We start from the raw sequence: 26305 nt of genomic DNA, 5'->3' as shown, positions 1-26305 counted from the left end.
TCTGCTGCTATCGATATAATGGAGCGGATCGAAGTATATCGAGCCACGGGAGCGAAGGTCTCCTCATAATCAACTCCCTCTACCTGGGAGAACCCTCTAGCCACAAACCTCGCTTTGAATTTCTCAATGCTGCCATCTGCAGCATGCTTTACCTTGTAAAGCCATCTGGAAGTAACCACGGATTTGCCCTCAGGCCTCGACACCACCTCCCAAACATCATTCTTCATCATAGAGGAATACTCCTCCTGCATGGCCTCTCTCCAGACCTGTTGGCTAGCTGCCTCCTCATAGCTAGAAGGCTCAGAGTCAAGGATGCTGGTAACCATCGCCATATAGCTACAAAACCTCTCAGGTGGTCTACTCTCTCTGACCGGCCTCTTCGGCTCAGCAACAGATGTGGCATCTCTCAAGGTGTCCTGAAGCCACTTGGGCTTTCTCTTCCCTGAGCATGCTTCTCCCATAGGAGAATGAAACTCCTCCTCCTCATCATCATCAGGAGCCTGAACTCCTGACTGTCTGTCTGCTGTCCTCCTGCCTGCACCTGAACCTGTAGAAGCTGAGGTACCGTGTGAACTGTTCATCAGTGGACTCCCTAGTGAACTGCTCTGCATGCTGCCCGGAGCACCACCCCTCTGGCTCGGCGAGCCACTGCTCACTGACGGACCTGACATCCTCATAGATGTACCTCGGGATCCTCCTGATCCCTGCCCACTGGATCCCTGCGACTGACTCAACTGCTGCTGAGGGTCTGGATGATCCAGATACTCTAACTCCCGTGACCTCCTAAAGGCCCTGTCCTCCTCGAACTTCACATCCCGTCTGACAACAACTCTCCTCTGTGCAGGAATGTAAATCCGAAAGGCCTTTGAGGTCTCACTGTAGCCCACAAAGATACCCTTCTCTGCGGTGGGCTCTAGTTTGGTCCTCTTCTCCTTGGGTATATAGGAGTATGTAATGCATCCAAAGATATGAAGATGACCAATATCAGGCTTCTTCCCAGAGAAAGCCTCCTCCGGAGTCATGTGCCCCAAGGCACGATGCGGACTCCTGTTCTGCAAGTAAACAGCTGTGTTGCAGGCCTCTGCCCACAAGAACAATGGCAACCCCTGATCATGTAACATGGCTTTGGCAGCCCCTATGATGGATCTGTTCTTCCTCTCCGCAACCCCGTTCTGCTGGGGGTTGTAAGGAACAGTGAACTCCCTCCTAATGCCCGCCTCCGCACAATAGTCAACAAACTCTCCAAGGGTGTACTCTCCTCCATTGTCCGACCTCAGGGACTTGATCTTTCGACTTGTCTGAGTCTCCACAAGAGCTCTGAACTCCTGAAACCGCTTGAAGACCTCACTCTTGGTCTTCAAAAAATAAATCCAGGTCCTCCTGGAGTGATCATCAATGAATAAAACAAAGTACTCATATCCACTCAAGGAAACATGAGACATCCGACCGCTCACATCGGAATGAATCAAATCAAGTATCCCCGTCGCTCTGCTGTCACTGCTAGGAAAAGGGGATTTGGCAAATTTGCCCATCGCACAACCTCTGCAAGTATCAAAGTGATCAGTACTGAAATCTGGCACACCTGTAGTGATCTCCCGCAATGTCCTCAAGGCTCCATGATACATATGTCCCATCCTGCGGTGCCAAATCTCACACAGCTCAGAACTGCTAGCTCTGCTGTCGGTACTACTGCTCAATGCCAAAAGGGGCTGGAATGCAAACTTGTACATCTTTGCATGGCGTACACCTATCACTCTAGCTGAATCAGCTGGAGTGCCCCTGGGATACATCAACACCTGTCCTCCCCTGAACAGTACCTCATATCCTCTGTCCTCCAAAGCTGAGACGGATATGAGGTTTTTCCTCATCCCTGGCACATAAAGAACCTCTGACACCTTCAAGGGAGATTTGGACTCCCTCTGAAATGTCACTGTCCCCACCCCAACTGCTCTAACAACTCTGTCATCACCGAGTACTACCTCAATATCAGTGCCACTCTCTGAAAGCTCTGAGAAGTACTCACGGACTCCTGTCATATGACGTGAAGCCCCACTGTCCACATACCAGATACCTGAAGATGCTCTGCTAATCGAGGGAAAAGCATGCTCCCTCTGAACCTGTGTGGCAGGTGATCCTGCACTAGAGGACTCACACGTAGTGAACGCAAACTCTCGGTCAAAACGACCAGCGAAGTACTCAATCTCTGCTGAAGCTGCCACGTCCTGGTTCTTCCCCTTCTTCTTCTTCTTCTCCGGACACACAACTGCATAGTGTCCCATCTTTTGACAATTCCAACACTTCACCTTGGAATAGTCCTTCTGTGTGTTCCCCTATTTACCTTTACCTTTGCCTTTGCCCCCACCACTGCTTGTGGAAGCCTGCTTCTTCCCTTTGCCTTTCTTGCCTCCTGCCACCAGTGCTACATCCTCATCCTGCTCAACTGGCTTGGCTGACCTTTCCTGATCTCTGTCTGAATGCAATCATCCCAAAACCTCTCCCATGTGGGAAGGGTCTCACGTGCACAAACCCCATCAGCAAAGTTCAACCATGAACGAGGGAGGCCATTCACTGCAATCCGCACCAACTCAGTGGGTGGAATGGCCTCTCCAATCGCTGCCAACTCATCTCTTACATTAGTAATCTTTGTGAGATATCCAGCTGCACTATCATTACCCATCTTAATGTTCTTCAGCTTCTCCTTCAGGACCATCTTCCGGTTCTCATTGGTACTCTGGTAGAGATTGGACAATGCTGTCCACATCTCATGGGCATTGCTCTTTCCTCTCACATGAGGAATGCAATGGTCTTTGATTCCGTCTAGAATCAGCCTCTTACCCTTGTTGTTCTTTTTATTATAAGCTGTCAACTGAGTAGCATCAGTAGGCACAACAACAGGGTTTTGTGTGGTATGCACCATGATATCCCAGACTTCTGCCTCCTCAAAGATACTCTGCATTCTCTCCTTCCAAACGCTGTAATTTATATGCCCATCCAGCCTATCCTCCACCCTCAATCCCAATGACATCCTGCTGTCCTAAAACTGAAAAATAGCACTGCTGTAGTAAAGATAAAACTGTTGTTTATGAAAAAATCAGCTTGCTGGAATTTTCTGAGTGAAAAATCAGCTACTGTAATTTTTCCTTTTGCTGTCCCAAACTGCCCTTCAGCACTCAAGCTCGGATACCATGTAGAAATTTATGTTTTTCCACCCCGGTTTTCAGTTTCTCCTTATTTCTACCATATAGTTAAATGCCCTTTCCCATAACCATACATTTAACAAGCTGGAAAAAATAAATTTGCTGAAAACACAAATTCTGGAAATTTTACAGAATGCTGGAAATTGCAGAAATAAAAGTCAGCAGTAATAAACAGCCATTAAAACACATTTAAACACTGAGATTTTTGGTCAATGTGACCCTGGAAAAACCCCCTACAACTCTTAGGGAAAACCAGTTTGAGAGCTCTTCTTTATTTCTGAAAATTGCCTTTTACAGTGAGAAATTTTCAGCAAAAAATCAGCAAGCAAATTTACAACTTATCTCTTTTCCCATGCTTCACAGCAAACTAGAAATTACAGCAAACAGGACAGCAATAAATGCTGTACGGCCTCCTCAATTTTCGTGCCCACTTTTAGCATTAAATGCTGTTGTATGACCCTCGTTTTGCGTGCAGAAAAATCAGCAAACTGCTCCTCGATTTTTGTGCAAACCACTCCTCGAAAATCGTGCCAAAATTTGCCTTTCACTGTGTGCTGAATCAGCTGTACAAATCTGCTCAACTACTGCCTTGGAATGTGTGCCAAGCTGTTGTCTCCTTCTCCTCCCTGCTCAGAAATCTCTCTTGCTCTCTTGCTCTCCTTCTCCCAATCTGCTCATGAAAGAATTGAATCGAATGTGATCTTTTCCTCCTTTTCCTCCCTTAATATAACTCCAAATGACTTTTGGGTGATCTCTAAATCCAAAGGCTGAAATATATTTAGATCAATGGCTGAGATTAAATGCTCATTTAAATCTCACTTTTTATTTTTTAATTCACCCCACTTTAATAAAGACCCACTTAGTCATTTATTTCCAAAGTCACTTTTCCTTTCTAATTTTTCATTAACTTTATAAAAGTCACTTTAAAATTAGACTTAGTAACTTTATCACTTAAAGTCACTTTTAAATTAGATTTAACTTTATAAAATTATAAAGTCACTTTAGGAAAAAAATTAAATTCTTTTAGACACTTTTCCCTAGGCCAAAGATCAAAGCCTAAGGGAACCACCTGTCCTCCGGTACCAAATTTCAACACCTTTTAGGTCATCAAGACTTCCTTCAACAACTTCCTTGATTGAAAGAACTTCAATTCCTTGATCTGTTTCACTTCTTTAGACATCATACCATCTTTCCATGAATCCCATACAAGTTGGAATTTCCAGCGAGACACTTGCTTCTTTCAATAGGGGAACCTTCCAATGAAGATTTCAACAAAGGATCTTGATCATCTTCATCCTACAAATGCTCCTTTTGAATGATGTATGATGGGATTTATGCTAAGATGACTTTATTTTTCCCACAAGTGCTACTTATGCTTCTAATGAGGTTACCAAGAGCTACATCTTTCTATAGATGGCAGCCATAGACTTCTATTTTAACTATCTTTCATGCTTCTTTATGATGATGTCACGAGCTCTTGCTTTCAATCGTATGCTTCTATGATGCCATCTCCTATCATGATGCATCCTATCATGCTTCTACTTTATAATAGAAAACATAAACTTGAGAAGAACTAGGTGAGGAAAAGTTATCTCAATAATAGTAGAGATCTTTTACTTCCTCCTCCTTGAATTTCTTCTTTTCAGCTTCTTTAGTGATATGGGCTTCTTCCCTTCTTCGTTTGTTGCTGTCCTTCTTGAGCTTAGGACAATCTCTCTTGTAGTGCCCATATCCTTGACATCCATAGCATTGGATCTGTGACATATTGATCTTCTTCTTTTTCTGAGGACCAAACTTGCCAAATATCCCTTTGCTTCTTGACATGACAACAAATGTTTGACCCTACTCATTTGATCTTGTATCACTTTTTGCCTTTAACTTGTTTTCTTCACTCTTGCATAGTGACCACAAATTAGTGAATGGGATAGCTTTATCCTCTTCATAGGTTTTTGATGCAAGGTTTCCATGTTCATCAATTAGAGCATTTAGAACAATGGTAATCATTTCTTTATTGGATATCATCTCTCCTAGATCTTGAAGTTGATTCCTTATTAGAGATGCTTTTGTGAGACATGTAGATATCCCTTCATCCTTTGATGCTTTCAATTTGCATAGATCAGATCTTAGTGATATGATTTTTCCTGTCGTGCTTTCAGAGAATAATTTTGCTAGCTTATCATATATCCCTTTTGATGTCTCCAACTCTGCTACATATGGGATGAGGGAATCCTTGATGGATTCTATAAGAATCCTTTGAGCCCTTAGATCCTTTTTCATATATTTAGATAGTGCTTTCCCTTCAGATGGTTTGGAGACTTTGCCATTGACATGATCAATAACTTCATTTCCCTGAGGACTAAGTCTATCCTCCTTTTCCATGCAAGGAAGCTCGAGGCTCCAACTCTGCTACATATGGGATGAGGGAATTCTTGATGGATTCTATAAGAATCCTTTGAGCCCTTAGATCCTTTTTCATATATTTAGATAGTGCTTTCCCTTTAGATGGTTTGGAGACTTTGCCATTGACATGATCAATAACTTCATTTTCCTTGAGGACTAAGTCTATCCTCCTTTTCCATGCAAGGAAGTTCGATGACCCAACCAACTTGTTGATCTCCTTGCAAAATGAAGTCATTTTACTAAATTTAATTATAGGAATAAAGATACTTACTTGTCAAGTGAAGATGAACTCTTCAACTTGATCCCTTTGTTGATGATGATTGATGACATCTTGATGACGTCTTGATGCTTCTTGGAGATTTTCTTCAAGGATAAGGATTTTCATTTGAGATGAAATCCTTTGCTTTAAAGAGAGGGAGATTGCCTTGATATCTTTGATGATGACAACGCCCTATCTAGCTACCCTTGGATGAGTAGTCTTGAAGATGCTTTAACTCCAAGTCCTTTCTTTCTTTAGTGGAGATAGGGTCTTTGAGGCCCTTTTCTTTGATGATGACTTGAATGAGGATCCCAGGACTTCTTCTTTGATCTAGGGTTTTGACCAGGGTTGCAGGGGAGCACCCCCCTCATGCCCCTGTTCCCAATCCGCGCTCCGAGTGGGAGCGACTTGGGAGCTAGTCGGGAGCGCGCTCTTGAAATCGCTCTCGGCAAAAAAAACGCTCCCTGGTTTTTCGGGAGCGTTTAGTCTTTTCTGCATTTTTTTTTGCAGTAATATTCCAAATGCAATTTTCGTCAAAGAAACAAATAAGTTTTGAGTGGGACAACCTAAAGATCAAGCCTATGGCCCTAGTATTGATATGCGATTCATGGTAATGTTAAATTTTAAATTAAAAGTGACATTCTCCTTAATATTCATTTTCATCCTTTTACTTAAATTTTTAACATTACGATGAAATGGCTTAGGATGTTTGAGAGTGGTTCCGACCTCATTGGATTTCATAGAGAGAAAGTAGAATTTTAGATTTCATTCAAAATCTAGCAGACTTATCAGTTTTTCAGGATTTCGGGATTGGGGGGATTGCATTATTTCCATTGGATTTTGTCCTTTGTTAGGGTATGGAACTCGTATTTAATCAAGAGCACCAATCCCTCTATGTACCTTGATGTTAGTGACATTGGTTGTCGAACTCCTCTATCATGACCCTCCTAAAAATGTACGCATCACTCAAACAAAATCTTGACTTGACATGCTATGCTTTTTCTATCTTATGTTAATGCTTAGAGGGTAATTTTAATGACAAAGATCCCTATACAGATCCAGAGGTAATGACAAAGATACCTTTGGATATTAATGCTTAGAGGGTGATATTAATGACAAAAATCTTGATTTTCCAACAAGACTAAAAAATTAGACATTTCTAGTGGCGGCAAGAGGCCCAAGCATTAGCAATAGATAATAGACTTACTTGTCTTTTCTAGTTTCTAGTAGTTTTTATAATTATTGACTCTTTCATATTTATTATGATATTATTTGTAAGCAATATATGACAATTTAAGTTTGAAGTTTGAAGTTGGCAATTATAACTCATTAGTAATGAATTATGAATATGATGCTTCGTGAAGGTTGAAATTTGTTTCATTTCATTTCATTTTATAACATTTCATTTCATGTTAGATATTATTTGTTGTAATGGTTACACTTAGCTTACAAGTACAACTTTGGTGATCAATGATGATAAATGTTATATATTGAATTTTGAAAGCTTGAAACTTTAAGATTGATGAATCACGAGACTCAATATGTTGTATGTTACTATGTTACTGACTTGTGGACGTGGTTGATGAAGATTATAACTTCTAGATGATTGTTGCTATATGGTTCAATCTATGTGTTTTTTTTTTTCTTCATTCTACATGTTTTTGTTGACATATATGCATCAAAATATAAAAACAATGTATATTATATAAAAAACGCTCCTGGAATCGCTCCCAAATCGAGAGCTTCTGAAAATGTCACTCCTACACCCGCTCCCCGTTTTCGCTCCTGCTCCCAAGTAATCTTGGTTTTGACACTTCTTTGTAAATCTTGTTGAAGAAAGTGTAATTAGGTTTGGTCTTCATAATGACATGATCTTTGTATTTGATGTAATAAGAGAAAATAAATTATGTTTGTAATTTTGCTGCATGGGTTTCATGAGCAAGAAGTGTCATTAGATGAAAGACTTCTTGATGTCTTTAGGATTTATTTCTATGTTAAAGAATCATGTCATGAGTCCATGTAAATGTGTACAAGTCTTCAACTAGTGTAGCAACCCTCCAAGACCAAGATCAATGCCTCAAGTTCAAGCATCAGAAGTCTGCAAGCGAAAACAACAAAGGAAGTTCATGTCGGCTCAAAATAAGAATTAAATACATAAAAAAAAATGTTATGTCGGCTTCAGACCCGTCGGTTCATGGATGAACGGTGGCTTAATATATAGTGCACAACCACTTTAAATACCCTATTGGGGTATCCGCAAAAGGAAGAGACAGAACTCACATATGATGGAGCTGCAATCACAGTCATAAGGGAGCTGCAGTAAATGTGAATGAAGCTGCAATAAGGGTTAAAGGAGCCACTGTAAGGAGCTACAGTTGAGTAGCCGCAGTGAGGAGCCGCAGTTGAGTAGTCGCAGTGAGGAGCCGCAATTGAGTAGCCGTAGTCAAGGAGGTGCTGTCAAGAGGCCACAGTCAAAGAAAGAGATCCGCAACAAGGTAAAGGGTTCAGCTATGGGTATGTCACTATCTTTGTCTCAGCATTCTCTCTACATACCAATGAGGAAGAGGATCGAGGTAATATCCCCACAGTAATCTCGGTGATAAGTGCAGTAGCTCAGAATCTTGGTTAAGCATTAATACAGTAATGTGAAATCTTGGTGAGAACAGTGGCTTGATATCTCTCAGATGGGTATCATGATCCTAGTCTCAAATGTAAAGAAGATCCCAATACAAGGATGGACGTTATCACAGTCTTGGCGGACCTATCTCCTAACAGTCCATGTATATATATGATGAAAGATGACTCGGATCCCTCACTGTCCTTGTGAAATCTCACTGTCTCGGCATAAGAAGAAGAAGCAGTATTACTGTCTATGAAGGAGATCCAAAATTGGTATTCCTGTAGCAGCTTCAGTACCAATGCAATGATGAGGGTTTCTAGATATGTTAAATAACTGTCATGATAATAAAGATGATAACAATGATAACTAATAATGGAAATGCTGAGATCACCTCTGTGGCAAATCCAAGAGTCAATCATGGTAATGAATATCTCAGTGAGGCAGAGGTGCAGCAAGGATGATGATTCCAACAACAAAGGATTGATGGCTTGGTCTTGGAGAGGCAGATTGTGTCAAGGGTCATGGTCTTGGTATTCGTCAATGGAATCTCTATAAGAAGAATTTACGCATGGGTTTTCCTCTCCAAGAGGGAGAGGTTTTGGCCCTGGCAGAAAGCCAATCACTTGTGTTATTGTCTCTTTTGTTTTGATAGCAATTTGATGAAGCTAACTCACATATGATAATAATGAAGTAACATCAAATTAAGATAAAATGTATAAACACTTCACAAATTGTTATCATGTTTAAGAAGAATCAACCTAACTATGCAAGGCCTAGATTCTTCAACAAATCTTGACTTCAAAATGCTTTTAGGATCAGATGATCTTCTAGATCTGTTATGATGCCCTTCTAAAGTTTCAACACTTGAATGCTTGAATGTTCCTTATTTAGATGCCCTTCCTCGATTTGTTACTTTAGCTCTGATACTATGTTGAGAAATATAGGGCATAGAGATTATACGACTTCTCTTGTAATGATAACTACTTGTGAGGGCTTTTTACCCTTTTTTTGAAATAGATTCTTCTTGTACTTTATTATTATTATGTGTTCTTCTTCATCAAACAACTACCAATCCATAAAGAACAATGAGACAAAGGACACAAGGTGTAGGCGACCAGCCAGGGCCAAAACCTCTCCAAGCTTGAGAGGAAAACCCAACGAATTCTTCTTCTTATAGAATCTTCAATTGATGAATTCCAAGACCTAGACCCTTGACCAAGAACCCTTCCAAGACCAAGTCAATGATCCTTTGAGTAGCTCCTCTTTCCAACAACTTCAACCTATCCTGCAACTGCACCTTCAACTTGCCCCAAAATTGTAACTTCGACCTGCCTAGAAACCGCAACTTCGACTTGCCCAGAAACCACAACTTCGACTGCAACCAAAAATTGCAACTGCAACTTCGATTTTGCCTAGAAACTGCAACTTCTCTTCTTCGCTTAGGTAGATTCTCTCTCCTAGAGAATTTGGCTTCCAGAACAACTCTTCTTGGTGACCTAACTTCACTTTTGCAACTCAGTTTTACTGTAACAAAATGTGCCCTAATTCCTTCGCATGTGTGGCTAGAAGTAGCCCAAAACAAAACCAAAATTTCGACTTCTTTTCCTTCCTTCGATCTCCTCTTCTTCTCACTTCTTTTCGTCTCTATGATCGAACTTGTGTAAGTGAGAGTGTGTCCTCCAAATGAGGCCGAGTGCCCTATATATAGGCTTCCTTATGCCTCCTATTACGCTGACTTGACATGTTCTTAGGCGGACTTGTTGCTCCATTACGCCGACTTGATGCTTACATGATTGACTTGGTTTTGGAGGGTCTTTTGACTCTAATTTGACTCAAATAATTTTCTTACAATATGTAACATGCCCAAATGGGTCATTCATACATGACAATGAATCAATGACTTTATAACAAACCTAGAAGCATTCAATGGGTGCTTGACCTATAAAATAAATTCTCTTGAGCATGAAACCCATGCCTCAAGACTTACACTAATAAATTTATTTTTCTTTCTTTCATTAAATAAAGTCATAATTACTTTGTCATTATGAAGACCGAACCTAGTTACATATTTCATCGAAAACATGTGACATATATTCCAAGGAATATCGTTGCCACCATAAACTAGTCTTGTAATAACAATTCATCTCAAGTTTCCAGTAACCACAAGATTCCACAAAAGATTGATTAGGATGGTCAGATTCCTTCTCAATTCGACAATTTTGTTTATCACTTGGAGAATTCTATCATCTTGTATCGTCAATGATAACGACTCGAAGAATTCCGATAGCTGGGAATAGATTACAAAACAAAGAAACAGATGACACACATTATAAATGAGAAGCTTTGAGGACAAAGCTTTTCTGAAGAGGAAGGTGTTGACCATGTACATGAAAACAGTGCAAGAAGTAGTGTATAAAGCAACAAACAAATTTTTTTAGTCAATTTTATCATTATTATCCCAAATTCTGCCTTTGTATTGTAAAACTGATTCTAGTATGACTATTAAGCCATGTAACAACACCTAGGTAAGCCTATGATTCTTCTCAAAGGGTTTCACTCTAGGGAGTTTTTTAACCTCCCCAAATTATTTATGTTTGTAAACACAGATAATTGGCAAAGTTTTTCTCCCATATATACCCCAAGGCTAGGGTGGAGCTCATTGACGAAGTCTTAGGTGAGTCCTAGTGTTAATCGAGTCTATGTATTTTTCATACTAGATCATATGTCTTGTCGCATAATTTGGTTGAGTCTTAAGTGGTTTATGTCTGTGTATTTCCCCTTCTAAGGGTTGAATTTGTAATATTTGATGTGAAAATGTGTTTAGAAATATTTTTGGTGAATGGTTCCTCATAAGTAGAACACATTACCGAAATATTTTCTTAAATATCCTTAGAGGGCTGAAAAATAATTAATCCCCTCTGAAGTCTTTTTAATTTTAATTTATGGCAAAAATAAAATTAAAACTAGCCATAAATTAGTAAAAAAACAAAATGAAGGGAAAATTAATTACCCTCCAAGTGGAAAATTCATCAAAAAATATATGAGGCTATTTTCAAAGGAAAATAATTCAAGTAAAAAATAAAATGCCTCATTTCCAAGGCAGAAGGACCCAGTCTAGAAATTCATTGGACCCATAAGACTATTTTCTCTAGCAAATCAAAGTTTTTGGCCAAGCAGATAATTATTTTGCACAAGTAATGAAAATTCTATTTTTTTTGGAGGACCTCCATGGTCCAGAATTCAAAGTTTGACCCCTCTAGCACAGTGAACAAGGAAGGTCGAATTTTTTTGGAGATTTGTGCAAGCTAGTCAAGGGATCAAATTTTTTCTTCCAAGATCAAGCCATAGATCGATGCAACTCACTGTTATTTCCGCTTGGAGGGGTTATTATCTCTCATTTTCTATATAAGGAAGCCCTCAGGCTCATCATGGTATCTTGATCTCACTAGATTGAACATTTTTGTATTGAGCTTTAACTTTGCTGGAGTTTCTACATTAATAAAAAGACTTTGGGGTTTCAATTCAAGATGTCTCTCGCTTAATGATTCGTGGTAGGTGTTGAATGCGTATAATGCTCTAATTTATGCTATCATTGAAGATTATTGTTTCATAGCCAATGGATGGACTATCTATTAGCACAAGTATCTTGCTTTAGGTTTTGGGCTAGAGTAAAGACTTAGAAGTTGGTAGATCTAGCAAGTATCTCTAGATCTTTGGCCTATTTGTGTGAATCAAACCGCTATGAAACTAATGATCTATCTTTCAAGTGTGTAGAGGTCTTTTTAGGTAATTCAACCTTTGGGGAAAGCCCAAATTCATGGACTTTGAGGTGATCACATTTTGTTTGGACCCTGAGCTTATCTAACGAGTCTATTGTGCAAAGTTTGGGCTTGTACATTAAAATTAAAATCCGTCAAATTATCTGGAAAAAAGTCTACTTGGGCTATAAATGAATTATTTGCTAGCTAGAGCTAATATTTGCTTGTAGATTATTGTAAATAATTTGTAAATTATTCCTAGCCCTTGTAAGTTATTTTTCTCAATTGTAAATAATAATTTTGGGGTTTTATTTTAGAAATTTCTAGATCTTGTGTCTTGGGCTCTATTTATTCATCTTGTAGGTTCCAAAGGACTAAAATTTGGAAGAGAAACTCAAGCATGAAGGTCCTAGTCCTCACCTAGCCTAGACAACTAGGGTTTGAGGGGGTTTTCAGCCTTGGAAGAAGCTGTCCAACCTAAAGGAGGAAGTCGTTCAGTCAAGAAGGGCTGATTTGGGGTCTAGGGACCTCAAACTACAAGACCCAACTGATAATTTTGCAATGTCCAACCTCCTTGAGGAAGCCGCTAGCCCTAGAGGGCCTATTTATTGCTGCAACTAGGGTTTTCTTGAATAATTATCTTCTAAATTTGTTTTGCAAGTGGTTTCTCAAGGTCATAAGCATTTGGGGCATTTTCTCAACATTTAAAGGCTTGTCTAGCCTAGCCACAAGGGTTAGAGGCCATTCTTGGCTTAACCACAAGGGTTTGAGGGCTAAAAGCCCTAGCCGTAGCCCCATTTCAACATCCACAAGCAAGCTGCAGGCCTAATTAGGCCTTCAAGCCTTAGCCATAGCGCTAGAAGGGCCAAATTCATCTTTGTAAGTGATTTCAAGGGCTAATAATTTGTCTTGCATGCGTGAGGTGATTTCTGACAAGGGTTAGTAGAATTTTCTCATTGTATTTTTGTCATTTTGTGGACTAATCTTGGTTTCGTTGGCTTCTTATCCATTGAAGAAGGGTTTCAAGGGCCAAAAGCTCATTTGCGTAGCCATTCTAGTCCTTGGAGGCCTAGCCGCTATCATAAAGAGGGCTAAAAGACCTAGCCGTGAGGCCTAAAGCCTCTCCCCACTAGGCCGCAAGCCTCATTAAGCTTCCTAAGCCTAGCCGCAACCCTTGGAGGGCTAGAGTCTAGACCCATCCCCAAAAGTTGTTTAAAGACTGATCCATTTGTGCTGCGGGTCTTCTTGAATGGGTTTCAAAAATTCCAAATTTCAAGCCCTAGTCTTGTTAGCTAGTGTTGTATAAGATGAGGATGTGAGGAATTTCCTTCTACTTAGTTACATACTATTGTTGAATCCGGTTAAGTTAGATGAGAAACATGCAAGTCAAGTTACTTAGATAAAGGTCTTTGAACAAACTTTGAGCATTCTTGAGAAGGCATGAACATTCTTTAATAGTCATTAGTTTTGTTAACTTTAGCTTTATAATATTTAGTTCTAAGTTCCTCAATGGGTGGAAACGAAAGAAAAGGCTTAGAGTTAATTACTACAAAACTTTCGTGCAAATATCACAATAAATACAAAAATATCATGGCATAATACAAATTTATTTATGGGCCAACAATACCACCTATATGAGGTGGAAATTAGATTTTATTATTTTTTTTTGAGATGTTGTTGGGGGCTTTTGAAGAAACACGCTGTGTGGTTCTTCCAATGATTTTAGGAGGGGAAATGAGGATTTTGATTGCCATAAATGAATATTTTTTGGAGGGTGAATAAATTACCATTTGTTGTCTTTAGATTCCCATGGGTTTGTTAAACTTCCAACACATAATTTGTGTTATTTCATGATTTATTTCAGGGCTTGCAATGTGCATAGTGTTTGCCTCTTTTTCTTGATTTTTTCCTTAAGAGATTGGATGGTTTTCTAGGTTTGATTTATTCTATAAGGATTTTGTTATTTTTTTTTAAATTATTTTGCTCTAGGTTCGTTTAGTTGCCCACTAACAAGTGAAGGGTTTGGATCCATTTTGGCAATGTAGTGAGCCTCATGAAGGGTCAAATCACTGAAGGCTGAATTGTAAACTTTGTTTTGAAAATTAGATGGATAGAGGATTAGTCATTTGAAATACAACCTTGCAAAATCCCAAGCCACAAGGTTGAAGTTTGTAGGGAATTGTCCCCAAGAAATCTTGTGGAGAGCTCATCAAGCTGTTAATAAAATGAACAAGAAAGAAGACAAAGAAGCCATGCTGTTTGAACTTGTGGCTAGAGGAATAACAAGATTTGCAAGAACCACAGGGATATCAAAGGGGTGAGAGTTACTACATAGGTTTACTTTCTAGAAGAACATCACTGTTGTTTGTTTCTAGAGCCAAAGCTAGGGCTTACAACGTTGTTGGAAATGTAACTAGTTTTGGTCTTCATAATTGTTGTTGTACTCATTTCAAAATGTATCTTATGTAAATAAACAAAAGAAGAAAATAAAAAATTATTATTATAAAGCATTTGGTTTCATGCTCTTTATTGATGATCTTGTAGGTAAAAGCATGTTCTTCATGCTTCTAGGGTTTGTTAGGTCATAGGATATATTGTCATGAGTCAAGAGAGTCAACATCATGTTTATAAGACCATTTTGGGTAAAATATATCTTATAAAAAATAATTTACTTACAATCTAGAACGTCCTGAAAACCTCCTAAGTACAAGTCGACCCTGGAAGCTTCAAGTTGGCCTAAAGGAGGGAATTCGACCCCTTGGAAAGTCTATATAAAGGAAAAATTTGACGTCATTTGACACTCACTAATCAACAAGTTCGATCTCTCTTGAAAAGATTTGATCTCCAGATAGAAGAGACAAGGAAGGTTGAGCGAAGGTCTAGAAGGCAAAATAAGTCAAAGAAAACTTGTTTTTGGGCTCTGTCTCTCTCACACGTGCAAAATTTTAGGGTTTATGCAGTGACAAAGGAGGCCGAAACTATAGTTTCGAGTTGCATAAGAGCGAAGTGCAGTATCTTGTTGTTGGAAGAAAGAATACTCTATCTTGACCTCGTTGACCTCGGAGGAGCTATCTTGCTCAAGGAAGGACTCAAGAAGATGTTGGATTAGAGTTTCTACTTCAGCCACAAGGCTGAAACTTGCAGGACAAAGTTGCAGAACAAAATTGCAGGGAAGAGGTTGTGGTTGAAGTTGCAGTTAGAAGCTGGTTGATGTCGGATTGAGCTATGATAAAGTGATGGGCTGACTTGGTACTCAGAGGAGGACTTGTTCTAGGGTTTGGGTCTTTGTTGTCTAATTTGAAGCAAATTCTATAAGAAGAGAAGAGTTTTTTGGGTTTCCCCTTTGGAGGGGCTTCGCCCTAGCTTGGAGCCTAACTTCTGTGTCCACTATCTTTACTATTTCGTTCTTGATATTTGTTTGATGAAGAACATCTAATAAAGAAACACGAGAAGAATAATAAAGTTCACAAACAAGTATTAAGGTTAAGGAAAATTGGAATTAATAGTTGCCACATTGCATTTTCCAACATGTTATCAGAGCTAAGGTGAAAAAGGAGGCAAATGGAAGGATCATCTTGTGGACACGAAGGATTTGCTTGTCAAGGGGAAGGAGAAAGGAAGACCTATTGATCTAGAAGAAGGGTCTCATCAAAAGAAATCTTGGAAAGGAAGACTACAAGAAGGTTGTTGTTCTCTCTTGAAAAAATGATCTAGCTGAAGACTCATTGGAAGGCCTCCCTGAAGGAAGCATCAAAGGTTTTTGGAATTATCACTTGTAAAAGGGATCGTTGAACTCTGTTTCAAGATCTTGAAAGCCTCAAGATAGTTGGAGACATCATCAAAAAATGGAAGACTCTTGATTATCTAGTAAGTATCATATTGTTACTCCATGTCTAAATCTACAGGTCATATGGGTTCCTTTTGCAAGGAAAGCAATAAGCTTGTTGGAGCATCAAATTTCCTAGCATGGAAGAAAAGGATTGACGTGGCACTAACAAAACATGAGGTAATGGAATACGTTATTGGTGAAATTACCGAACCTAGCAAAGACAAGACTCAGGAACTAACAAAGTATAAGAAAGGAGAAGTAAGGGTACAATGGATCATAGTTGATCCATTAAGGATCCTCTTCTTCCATTTGTTGCAAATTTGAAAACTTTTAAGGCTATATACGAAAAGTTGGTGAATTTGTACTTTGTAAGTACATCAAGACAAAAGGTGTCTTTGAGGAATAAACTGTATAAAATGAAGAAATCAAAGGATGAAGACATGGCATGCTTTCTAATGAATATCTCTCAATCAAGAGATTAGTTGCAGGGGCTTGGAGAGACAATTTCTAATTTGGAAATGACCATCTGTGTATTGAATGCATTGCCACTAGAATGGAGCAACTTTGCAACAAGTATCTACTCCAAGAAAGATTCAACTCCTTTTGATGAGTTGTGGGTACAATGCATCTTGGAAGAAACAAGGATCAAGGCAAAGAATGACACTAGATCAAAGGAACAATCTCAAGCTTTTATTGCTAGAATCAAGAAGCTAAAAAAGGGAAAGTTTGGAATGTCCAAGAAGAAAGATATGTCCAAGGTTCAATGCTTTAAGTGCAATGAGTATGGACACTTTAAGAGGGTCTGTCCAAACGAACAAAACAACAAAAGAAAGGAAAAAAGCGAGGCTCATGTAGCTGAGGAAATGGGAGAACCTGAGAAGAAGCCAAAGAAAGAAGATGTGAAAGGTCTTTACTATTAAAGAAGACACCCTGTCTATCAGGTTCTTTATGAAGATTGGTCTTTTTCTTAGAATAGTATGGACTGTTGGTTACTCTAGAAGAATCTTGATTTTGTATAGCATCAAGAGAGAAGCATGTGATAGTAACATACTTAGAGTCTACTTGGTTACGCTGTTTTCATCTAGTCTTTAAAGATAGATAGATAGACCATTTTGTATATTGACCATCTAGGCATTATTTAATATTATGTTAGAGGCAGTCATCTTGCTAAGGTGGATCATCATGATCCTATAAGAACCATCATCTTGGAAGGTTCTTAGAAGAAGCATTATGACAAGGTAGTGTACATTCCATATAATATCGAAACGATATTGAAGGATGAAGGAATGCAATGGGTCAGTTACAGGCTCATTTTAGGGTATATGGCTACGTGATTGAATGAAAGCATAGAATTGCATATTTGAAGTAAACTTTGGATAGGATTCATGTGTACACAATCTTGTAAAAGAAAGTTGGTCATGAGAGATGCGTAGTATATGATGCTTGAAAGAAGAATTTGACTTACTCATGGATGAATAAAGAATTAAGACTTTCTCTAGATTATATAGAATAATGATTAACATTCTGTATAATCTTTGGAAGAAAAGTTCTAACTTGGTAATCAAGTTCGATCTTTAGGCACTTTGATGCCGGGGCGAACCACTACCCCTCTTCATACTGGATCGATTGATCCAACTATCTAGGTAGGGCCCACCCATATAGATATATTCCCTATCTTCAGTAATGGGCGACCCAACCACGGGTATGGAGGTAGGGGCACTACCACCCACCATATAAGGTAAGGTAGGGGGTATGGAGGTAGGGCCACTACCACCCACTATATAAGGTAAGGTAGGGGGTATGGAGGTAGGGCTCACTCAATGCCCCTTTCCCCTTGTTGGATCGAGACCTGGAGGGGGTGGCTGGCTCATATAGCTATGCCCGAGAAGGAAGATTCAAGTGGAGATAAACCATGAGGATGGTGGTGCTTGGATGAGAAGGTCATCATGGTGAGGTAAGTCTAATTTTAATTATTGTTGGTTATCTGGTTAACATATTATTTTGCTATCTGGAAGGATATTGTAGGAATATATGAAGAATGTTGAGACAAGCTCAACATTGGATACCTAGCAATTATAAAGTCAAGATATATTCATCTTGGTGTTGAAAGGTAGCAGTGCGAGAAGATAACCTAAAGGTCGATAAGGGAGATCACTTTCATGTAGAAGCTATGATCAACTTGAAGTTTGGAAAGGCTCAATGTAATGCCTTCATCTATGATGACAAGATGAAAGTGATGAGCAAGAGAGATGACCTGGATCTTTTGCGAGATTGAAGAGTGAAGGTGGCTCGATGATACCTCGCAAGGAAGCAAACTCAATAAAAGAAATGCGAAGAAAAGAGGGAGCCATGTAGCTATGAAGAACAAGCAATTGATACTCTTATGGAGACAATCTATAAGGCTTGTGGTGTTAACTATTGAAGGAAATGTAACTAGGTTCGGTTTTCATTATGACTTGTAATTATAAGAGGAAGCAAATGAATTATTATTATTCCTTGCATCATGGGTTTCATGAGCAAGATGTGTTTATCATAGGTCAAGGACTTCTTCTTGATGTCTTTAGGATTTATTATCTCAACATAAGTATTATAGAAGTCATGATGTCAAAGATCTATGCTCCAAAACGAATGTCACTATCCGCTTGTAAGTCGGCTAAAATAAAGACAATGATCTCCTGCATGAAACATCGACCTAACTCGAAAGGTTCTCATGTCGGCCTACCATACCAATCCTGGTCTGTATATATAAGAAGTGACTTCGCATTACAAGCAACAAGTCTTCGGATATCTCTGAGTATTCAACGAAGAAGATAAAACACAATACAGTGAATGAAGAAGTCTCAGATTGCTCTCGGTGAAGTCTGTCTTACATATATATCTCAAGGGTCTCAGTGAAGTCTATCTTACATACATATCTCAAGGCTCTCGATGAAAAACTGTCTCATATATATATATATATATATATATATATCTTAGAAATCTTAGATGAACTCCGTCTCGTCATCATCATAGCGAAGAAGTAAAGGACTATCACGAGACAATGCCACAAAGGGAAAGAAACATACTTGCGTTGAAGCGAAGAACTGAGGTAGCTGAGGAAGAGAAGATCTGTAGAAGCTAAAAACAGTAACAAGACAACAAAGGTATAAGGAGACATAAATTTGAAGGAGTACAGTGACATAAAGACAATGCGAAGATAGAAGACTGTGGATTGAAGGCCGAAGACTACAAGGGATAATGACAAGCATCTTGGAGGTAAGTAATTTTGTCAAGGGTCTTGGTATTCGTCAACTAAACATTTGTAAGAAGAGATTGAAGGGTTTTCCTCTCAAGAGGAGAGGTTTTAGCCCTGGCTTGAAAGCCTAAATATTGTGTCACTGTCTTATTGATTTGGTTGCTATTTGATGTATGGAACACACACTGTAATAAGGAACTAAGATAATAAGATGTACACAAGTAGTAATCATGTAAGAGAATTTTGAAATAAATCATGCCCTCCCTTAATTCTCAACATGGTATCAAAGCTATGGTTCAGTCAAGGGCATCTAAGTGACACTTATGAAGGCTATCTCAGAAAGGATCAATTACACTATCATCTCCATATTGGATTCCTCCCATTGTCTCTGCCACAGGGAGCTCAGACAAAATCACAGTGAACTTATGAGCAGTCTCGAAGTCATCATAGTAACAAGTTGTTTGGGATTCAGTCATCTCTATTCTCGGTGATCCTAAACAAAGAGGTCTATGTTCACAATCACCTCCCTTACTGTCGCAAGAATATATACTTAAGTCCAGTTATCTTGATACCAAGACTTTGGAAGTCTCAATGTCCACTTGAAATCACAGTAAGAAGGTTCAGTTCTCCTTTTCATCTCGGTGCCAAATTACATTATATGAAGTGTCAACTTGAGGTATCAACAGTATATGAAGTATCAACTTCGGTAATTACAACCATCAACTCATGTTTAGTTCCATAGAAAATATCTATGTCATCCCTGGGATCCTCACTTCTTGACCACTGAACCTCTTCTATGCAATAAAAGACAATCTCGTCATAAATTATAGTCTCAGGGATATATATTTTGCAGAATGGATCCAAGGAGTACCTCTCACAATCCATGTTATACCACTGTCTCAATCTAGTTGCTGTAACAAGGCAGTTTCGATGATAAGATAGTCTCTCTATACGGTGCTACCCACAACTTAGTTACCTATGTTATTCGGTGACAAGTTCGGGCTCACAACACAATGTCTCTCTACACAACTCGTATGTACAATGCTCATAGACATCACTGCCTCGGTACAGTGTCATAACAATATACATGTCAAAGTCTCGAATCTTGTCTATGAACATGATGCTCGGATCAAAACACAAGTCTCTCTATATCACCACCATAGTTTGGATAATGCTCGATATAAGTGTTTGTTGATGCACTCCTAGGAATACAGAGTGTGATAAAGTCCACTTGTGAGATAGCAATATCTCTAGCATGTCAACAATGCGTTCAAATATAAAAGTCAAAAGTATCTTGAAGATGAATTAGGAGTCAAGATGATCTCAAGGTCACAAAATAGTTTCGGTGATGTCAAGATCACACATATGGTGGTAGAAGATCTCCAAGAAAGTTTTGATAAAAGGATACTAGTGGTTCATGATGGGCAACTCTAGCAAAGGAAGCATCAAGGAAATAGAAACACTAGAGGATAGTCATAGTCGTCATGAAAAGGTTCTTGCATAAAATGAGGAGGATAGTCTTCGTCCTCATAAATGAGCGAAATCATTGAATTCATAAGGTAGACAATAGGGAAGCTAGAAAAGCAATTACGAACATTATAAGAAAAGTATGGTTCTTAAAAGGACATTGATAAGAGGAAAAGAAAATTCATGTCACTGGATAGGATGGAAGGAGCTGAATGAAGCCCATGGTAAGAGGGAGTGGAATTATTTAAGTTTGCCTCTCTATAAGTCTCTTTCTTGGCTCCTATATCCTGCATAGAATGTGACTACAATATGTTATAGGATGTGGTGTGACATTATGGAATTATTAGAAACAAGATCACCTGACATCATCACGAGGGTGACTAGATTCACAAGGATAAGTAAGATACCTCTGTCAACAACTTAAGGTTTCTATGAAAGAAGGCAAGCTATAGGCAACAACTTTACAGAACTCAAACATTTGAAGAAAACTCATCATGCATCAAAAGGGAAACATTTGCTAGATAGGGATATTTCAGATCTTGAAGATTCTCTGATAGAATCTTCACTAGAAGATTCACTAATTTAGGGATGAAGCAATTGTTTCAATAGGAACTCCAACTTATGGAGTTCATGGATGATGATATGATGACCTGAAGCAGATCAAGGGATTGAAGATCTTTACAATCAAGGAAGTTGCTGGAAGAAGCCTTGATGACCTGAAGGTAAAATAAGGTATGTATGCTTGTGTTTAATATTATAATGTCATGTCATATGGTTGCAGGTAACATGGATCATTGCTTATATCTTAAGAAGCATGATCAAGAGAAAAAGGATCTCCTCCTTTGAAAGGATGCAGGAAGACATAAGTCACACTAGATGAACTCAACATAATATGTCCTCATATGAAGTATAAGGTGGTTGACTACAATGAAGAAATTCCGATTGAAATCTATTGGGAATGAAATATGTGAGGAAGGAAGAGATCGTGAGATATGCAACCCTGATGAAGGCAATCAACATCCAAAATATCAAGAAGACTTGACTAGAAAATTTCTCGGAAAGATATGAAGACTCTGATGGAAAAGATGAAGATCCTGGACAATGGATATCTTTGGGAGATGTGTCAACATGTATGCAGGATGTTGATACCTACAGAAAGATGTCATGATGAAGAGTCATCTTGTAAGGTATGACTTGATTTAGTATGTTTTGATTTCTTGAAAAATATCTAGATAAGTTCATGCAGGGCCACTCAAACAAGAGTTGTAAATACAAGTACAATTAGCATTCATGTGGTGGATAGAAGAAGCATGATGAAGTAGTAGCCATATGATGAAGGTTCCAGATATGAAGAAGGCCACTTTCCATGAAGAATGGAATGACATGATTAACTAAGGAAGAATGTGATCAATGGCGGTTGCCCTACAAGGTAGAAGCTCAACTGGTTTTCATGACATCAAGGAGAGAAGTTGATCAAGCAACTGAAGGACCCACAAAGAAGAAGTTGTTGATGTATAGAAGAGTCCCTAGCTAAGAAGGAGCTCTGACAGGTCTTTGATCAAGAGGGAGCTTGGATTGGATCACCCCTGACGAAAACGGAGTGACAATTGTGTTTTTCTATTTCATGTGTCATGCACTAGACCAGGACTAACAACCATAAGTCTAGGTGAAGGCCATGAAGAGAAATGTAAACACATGATATCCTCCCTAGTTGAGAGGGAAAGATAGATGCAACATTCTTGTCTTCACCTTGAAGAAAGAATGGAGGATTGGGTAATCATTTGGCATCTGATGCTTTTTGAGGATGTGTAGGGCATCCAAGACAAGAGTAGGCAAGAGGACCGATATTCTTTTAGGGCTGGAAACCCAAGATAAGAATAATCCTAGAAGTTCATACTCAGTGAACACTTCGGTGGGTATGTACCTTGAGAGACAATGATAAAGGTGTCTATAATCATTGGTCTCGCCAATATTGTGCTTTGATCTATTGAGATATAGAGCTGTTAGTCAAGGCCTTGCTATGTGACAATGTTGGTTATAATGATGCTATACAGATGGATTACTAGTCCGACTCTTCTTATGAGATCTCTTTATTATTGAGAATAGCCATGTACCATTTAATGAATACCTCCCTAGTTAAGAGGGAGTGTTGAAGGAAATGTAACTAGGTTCGATTTTCATTATGACTTGTAATTATAAGAGAAGAAACAAATGAATTATTATTATTCCTTGCATCATGGGTTTCATGAGCAAGATGTGTTTATCATAGGTCAAAGACTTCTTCTTGATGTCTTTAGGATTTATTATCTCAGCATAAGTATTATAGAAGTCATGATGTCAAAGATCTACGCTCCAAAATGAATGTCACTATCCCCTTGCAAGTCGGATAAAATAAAGATAGTGATCTCCTGCATGAAATGTCGACCTAACTCAAAGGTTCTCATGTTGACCTACCATGCCAACATTGTTTTGTATATATAAGAAGTGACTTCACATTACAAGCAACAAGTCTTTAGAGGGAGAGCGATGGAGGCGACGCACGGAGTCAGGGTTTCTGGAGATTTGATCTGCGCCGCCGCGGCCAATGCAGATCTGAGCTGTTTTGGAAGAGATGGAAACTGGATCGTTGAAGATCCAAAGCACAATGCCTCTCTCTGGTACTGGGCTGGATTGCTCCGTCCAAAGAACAAAGGAAAGCTGCCCGTGGCCAGCGATCTGCATACTTTATCTGCCCTAGAGCCCAGAACCTATCCAGGTATTAGTTTTCGTTTTTGCAGAGATCTGCTAGCGGCCGCTCTGGATGCGCTCTCCTCCGCATACGCCTTGCATAACACTGGCAGATCTGCCTGCGTGAATGGGAAGCCGAGGTATATGAAGGGCCCCAGATCCCTATTTGGCGTGCTGTGGAGCCGATCTATTGAGATAGGGCCGTTTCTTTTGGTCGAAGATACAGTATGGGCTGGGAGTATGGAGTTTCCTTGGTATTTTGGGGTTCTTTTGCAGATCTGGGCATTCAACATCTCGATTCATCGCTCAATCAGAGGGTTCGGAGACTACCAGCGATCAGATCCGCAATGTGTGCTGCTGGACAAGGGTGAAGCGGAACGGCTGGAGAATAATACGTGCGCGGGAGCCAAACAGAATGGGGACGGCCAGATCCGGGTCTTTCTCAAGAACATCATTGCTGGAAGAGCTGGATCTGCAGCAGCCTGCATCGAACCTGCGAAAACTGCGTTGGATAAACCGTTGGTTGGAGACGGCCTTCCCTCACCCCCAGCGGGAAGATATGCGAACCCTAGATCTGCTATACTTCCGACAGATCTGGTTCATAAACCAGTGAATCAGGATCTACTCCTCACAAACACAGATCTGCTCCAGATTTTCATTAAATCTATTGAAGGCAAACACATTTGTATCAGACTCAGCAAGGGGATGAACGTATACGAGTTAAAGAAGAGGATTCATGATCACCTTGGAACCCCAGCCCAATATCAAAACCTCATATATTCTGGGTATAGTTTACAGGACAGCCAAACACTCCAGCACTACGACATCTCCAATGATTCAACCATCATTCTTAATCTGCGACTGTGTGGTGGAAGTAGCGGAACCAGTTCAAAAAACACCAGCTCTTTTCGGGATGCAGTGAGAGGGAAAAAAATGGACAATAAAACAGTACCACCATCGGAGCTGCCAGGACCCTACATCGTTGAACAAAAACCAGAATCACCAACTCTACAAGTAACTATGCCAGAGGTAAATAGCATATATACAGATTTATCTAATACTGCAGTTATTTGTAGATTCAATGGCTTCTGGCCTAAATCAGATGCCCTGCATCAATGGATCTACTCAACATGGTCACCTAACTGTGAAATTTATCTCTGCCCTAAAGGGTTCTTCATAGTTAGATTTAATACAGAACAGGAAAGAGACAACATTATCAATCAGGGCCCTTGGTTCTGGGGCAGTGCCGGTCTCTTCATCACCCCCTGGTTCTCGGATTTCGATGCAGCTACAATGATAGTCTCAAAAATGCCTGTATGGGTGAGGCTACATGGACTCCCACTACACTTCTGGCATCAAAAAGTGTTAAATGCCATAGGGAACACTTTGGGGAAATTCCTAAAGATGGATGAAGAAAGAACTATCAGAGGAATCTTCACATTCGCCAGAATTTGTGTAGAAGTGGATTTGAGTGAGGGGCTACCAGATCATATCACGCTGAACTACAACAATACACAATGGATACAACAGCTTGACTACGAAAACACAGCATTCCGATGCAGGAGTTGTATGCAGACAGGGCACCTTCAATACAACTGTCCATTGGCTCGAAAGGACCCCAGGAAAAATAAGAAAACACAAAAAAAGCCAAAAGGCTGGCAGCACACAGACCCATTAGAAGAAGAGGACTTCAATGAGGACCCCACAGAGAACCAGGAGGAACCAGCCCCACAAATGGGACAAAAACAAACCCCGGTAGCGAATACCCCTTCTACTCATACGGGACCGATCATCACAGATCCGCATCAGGAGTTACAAATGGAAACAAGTGGTATAAAGAGAACTCACAGCTCAGAGGGCTCAGAATCAGACAAAGAACTACAAATAATCACAATGGAAAACCAGCTAGCAATTATCACACCCACTGCTGACTCAGGAGGATGGCGTCGGGTGGAGAAGAAGAAAGGAAGAAAAGTATAAGCTCGCTGGAACATATTCTTTTTTCTGTTACTCTGTTGTTACCTGTATTTACAGGAATTGTTCTTTGCTACCTAGTGTTATTGTCTTTGTTACGCTGCCTGTCATTGCAGGATCAGCCATTTGCATATGCCTCGGCATCTACAAAATGTCAAAATGTAATTTTTTCAATATGAATAAAATTACGACTTTTTCCTAGGGGAAAAAAACAAGTCTTTAGATATCTTTGAGTATTCAACGAAGAAGATAAAACACAATACAATGAACGAAGAAGTCTCAGATTGCTCTCGGTGAAGTCTGTCTTACATATATATCTCAAGGGTCTCTGTGTAGTCTATATTACATATGTATCTCAAGGCTCTCGGTGAAGAACTGTGTCATATATATATATATATATATATATATATCTCAGAAGTCTCGGATGAACTCTGTCTCGTCATCATCATAGCAAAGAAGTAAAGGACTGTCACAAGACAGTGCCACGAAGGGAAAGCAACATACTTGTGTTGAAGTGAAGAACTGAGGTAGCCGAGGAAGAGAAGATTTGCAGAAGCCAAGGATAGTAACAAGACAACGAAGGTGTAAGGAGACCGAAATCTGAAGGAGTACAGTGACATAAAGATAGTGCAAAGATAGAAGACTGTGGATTGAAGGTCAAAGACTACAAGGGATAGTGACAAGCATCTTGGAGGTAATCTTGAGTTAAGTTATTTTGTGAAGGGTCTTGGTATTTGTCAACTAAACATCTATAAGAAGAGATTGAAGTGTATTCCTCTCAAGAGGAGAGGTTTTAGCCCTGGCTTGAAAGCCTAAATATTGTATCACTGTCTTATTGA

The 26305-nt window shown here is 39.5% G+C and overlaps 1 protein-coding gene across 2 annotated transcripts in view; it reads left to right on the top strand.

Annotated features, from left to right (window-relative positions):
• Positions 1–26305, top strand: part of LOC149143966 (Peptidase family M48 family protein) — a 147087-nt gene that overhangs the window by 102521 nt on the left and 18261 nt on the right. The gene's annotated exons all lie outside the window — the stretch shown is intronic.

Source organism: Pinus tabuliformis, chromosome X (assembly GCF_031772625.1).
Source record: "Pinus tabuliformis cultivar Carrire ecotype Pingquan chromosome X, CPIR1, whole genome shotgun sequence".
Taxonomy (NCBI): Eukaryota; Viridiplantae; Streptophyta; class Pinopsida; order Pinales; family Pinaceae; genus Pinus; species Pinus tabuliformis.
This window is presented reverse-complemented; position numbering and strand designations above follow the sequence as displayed.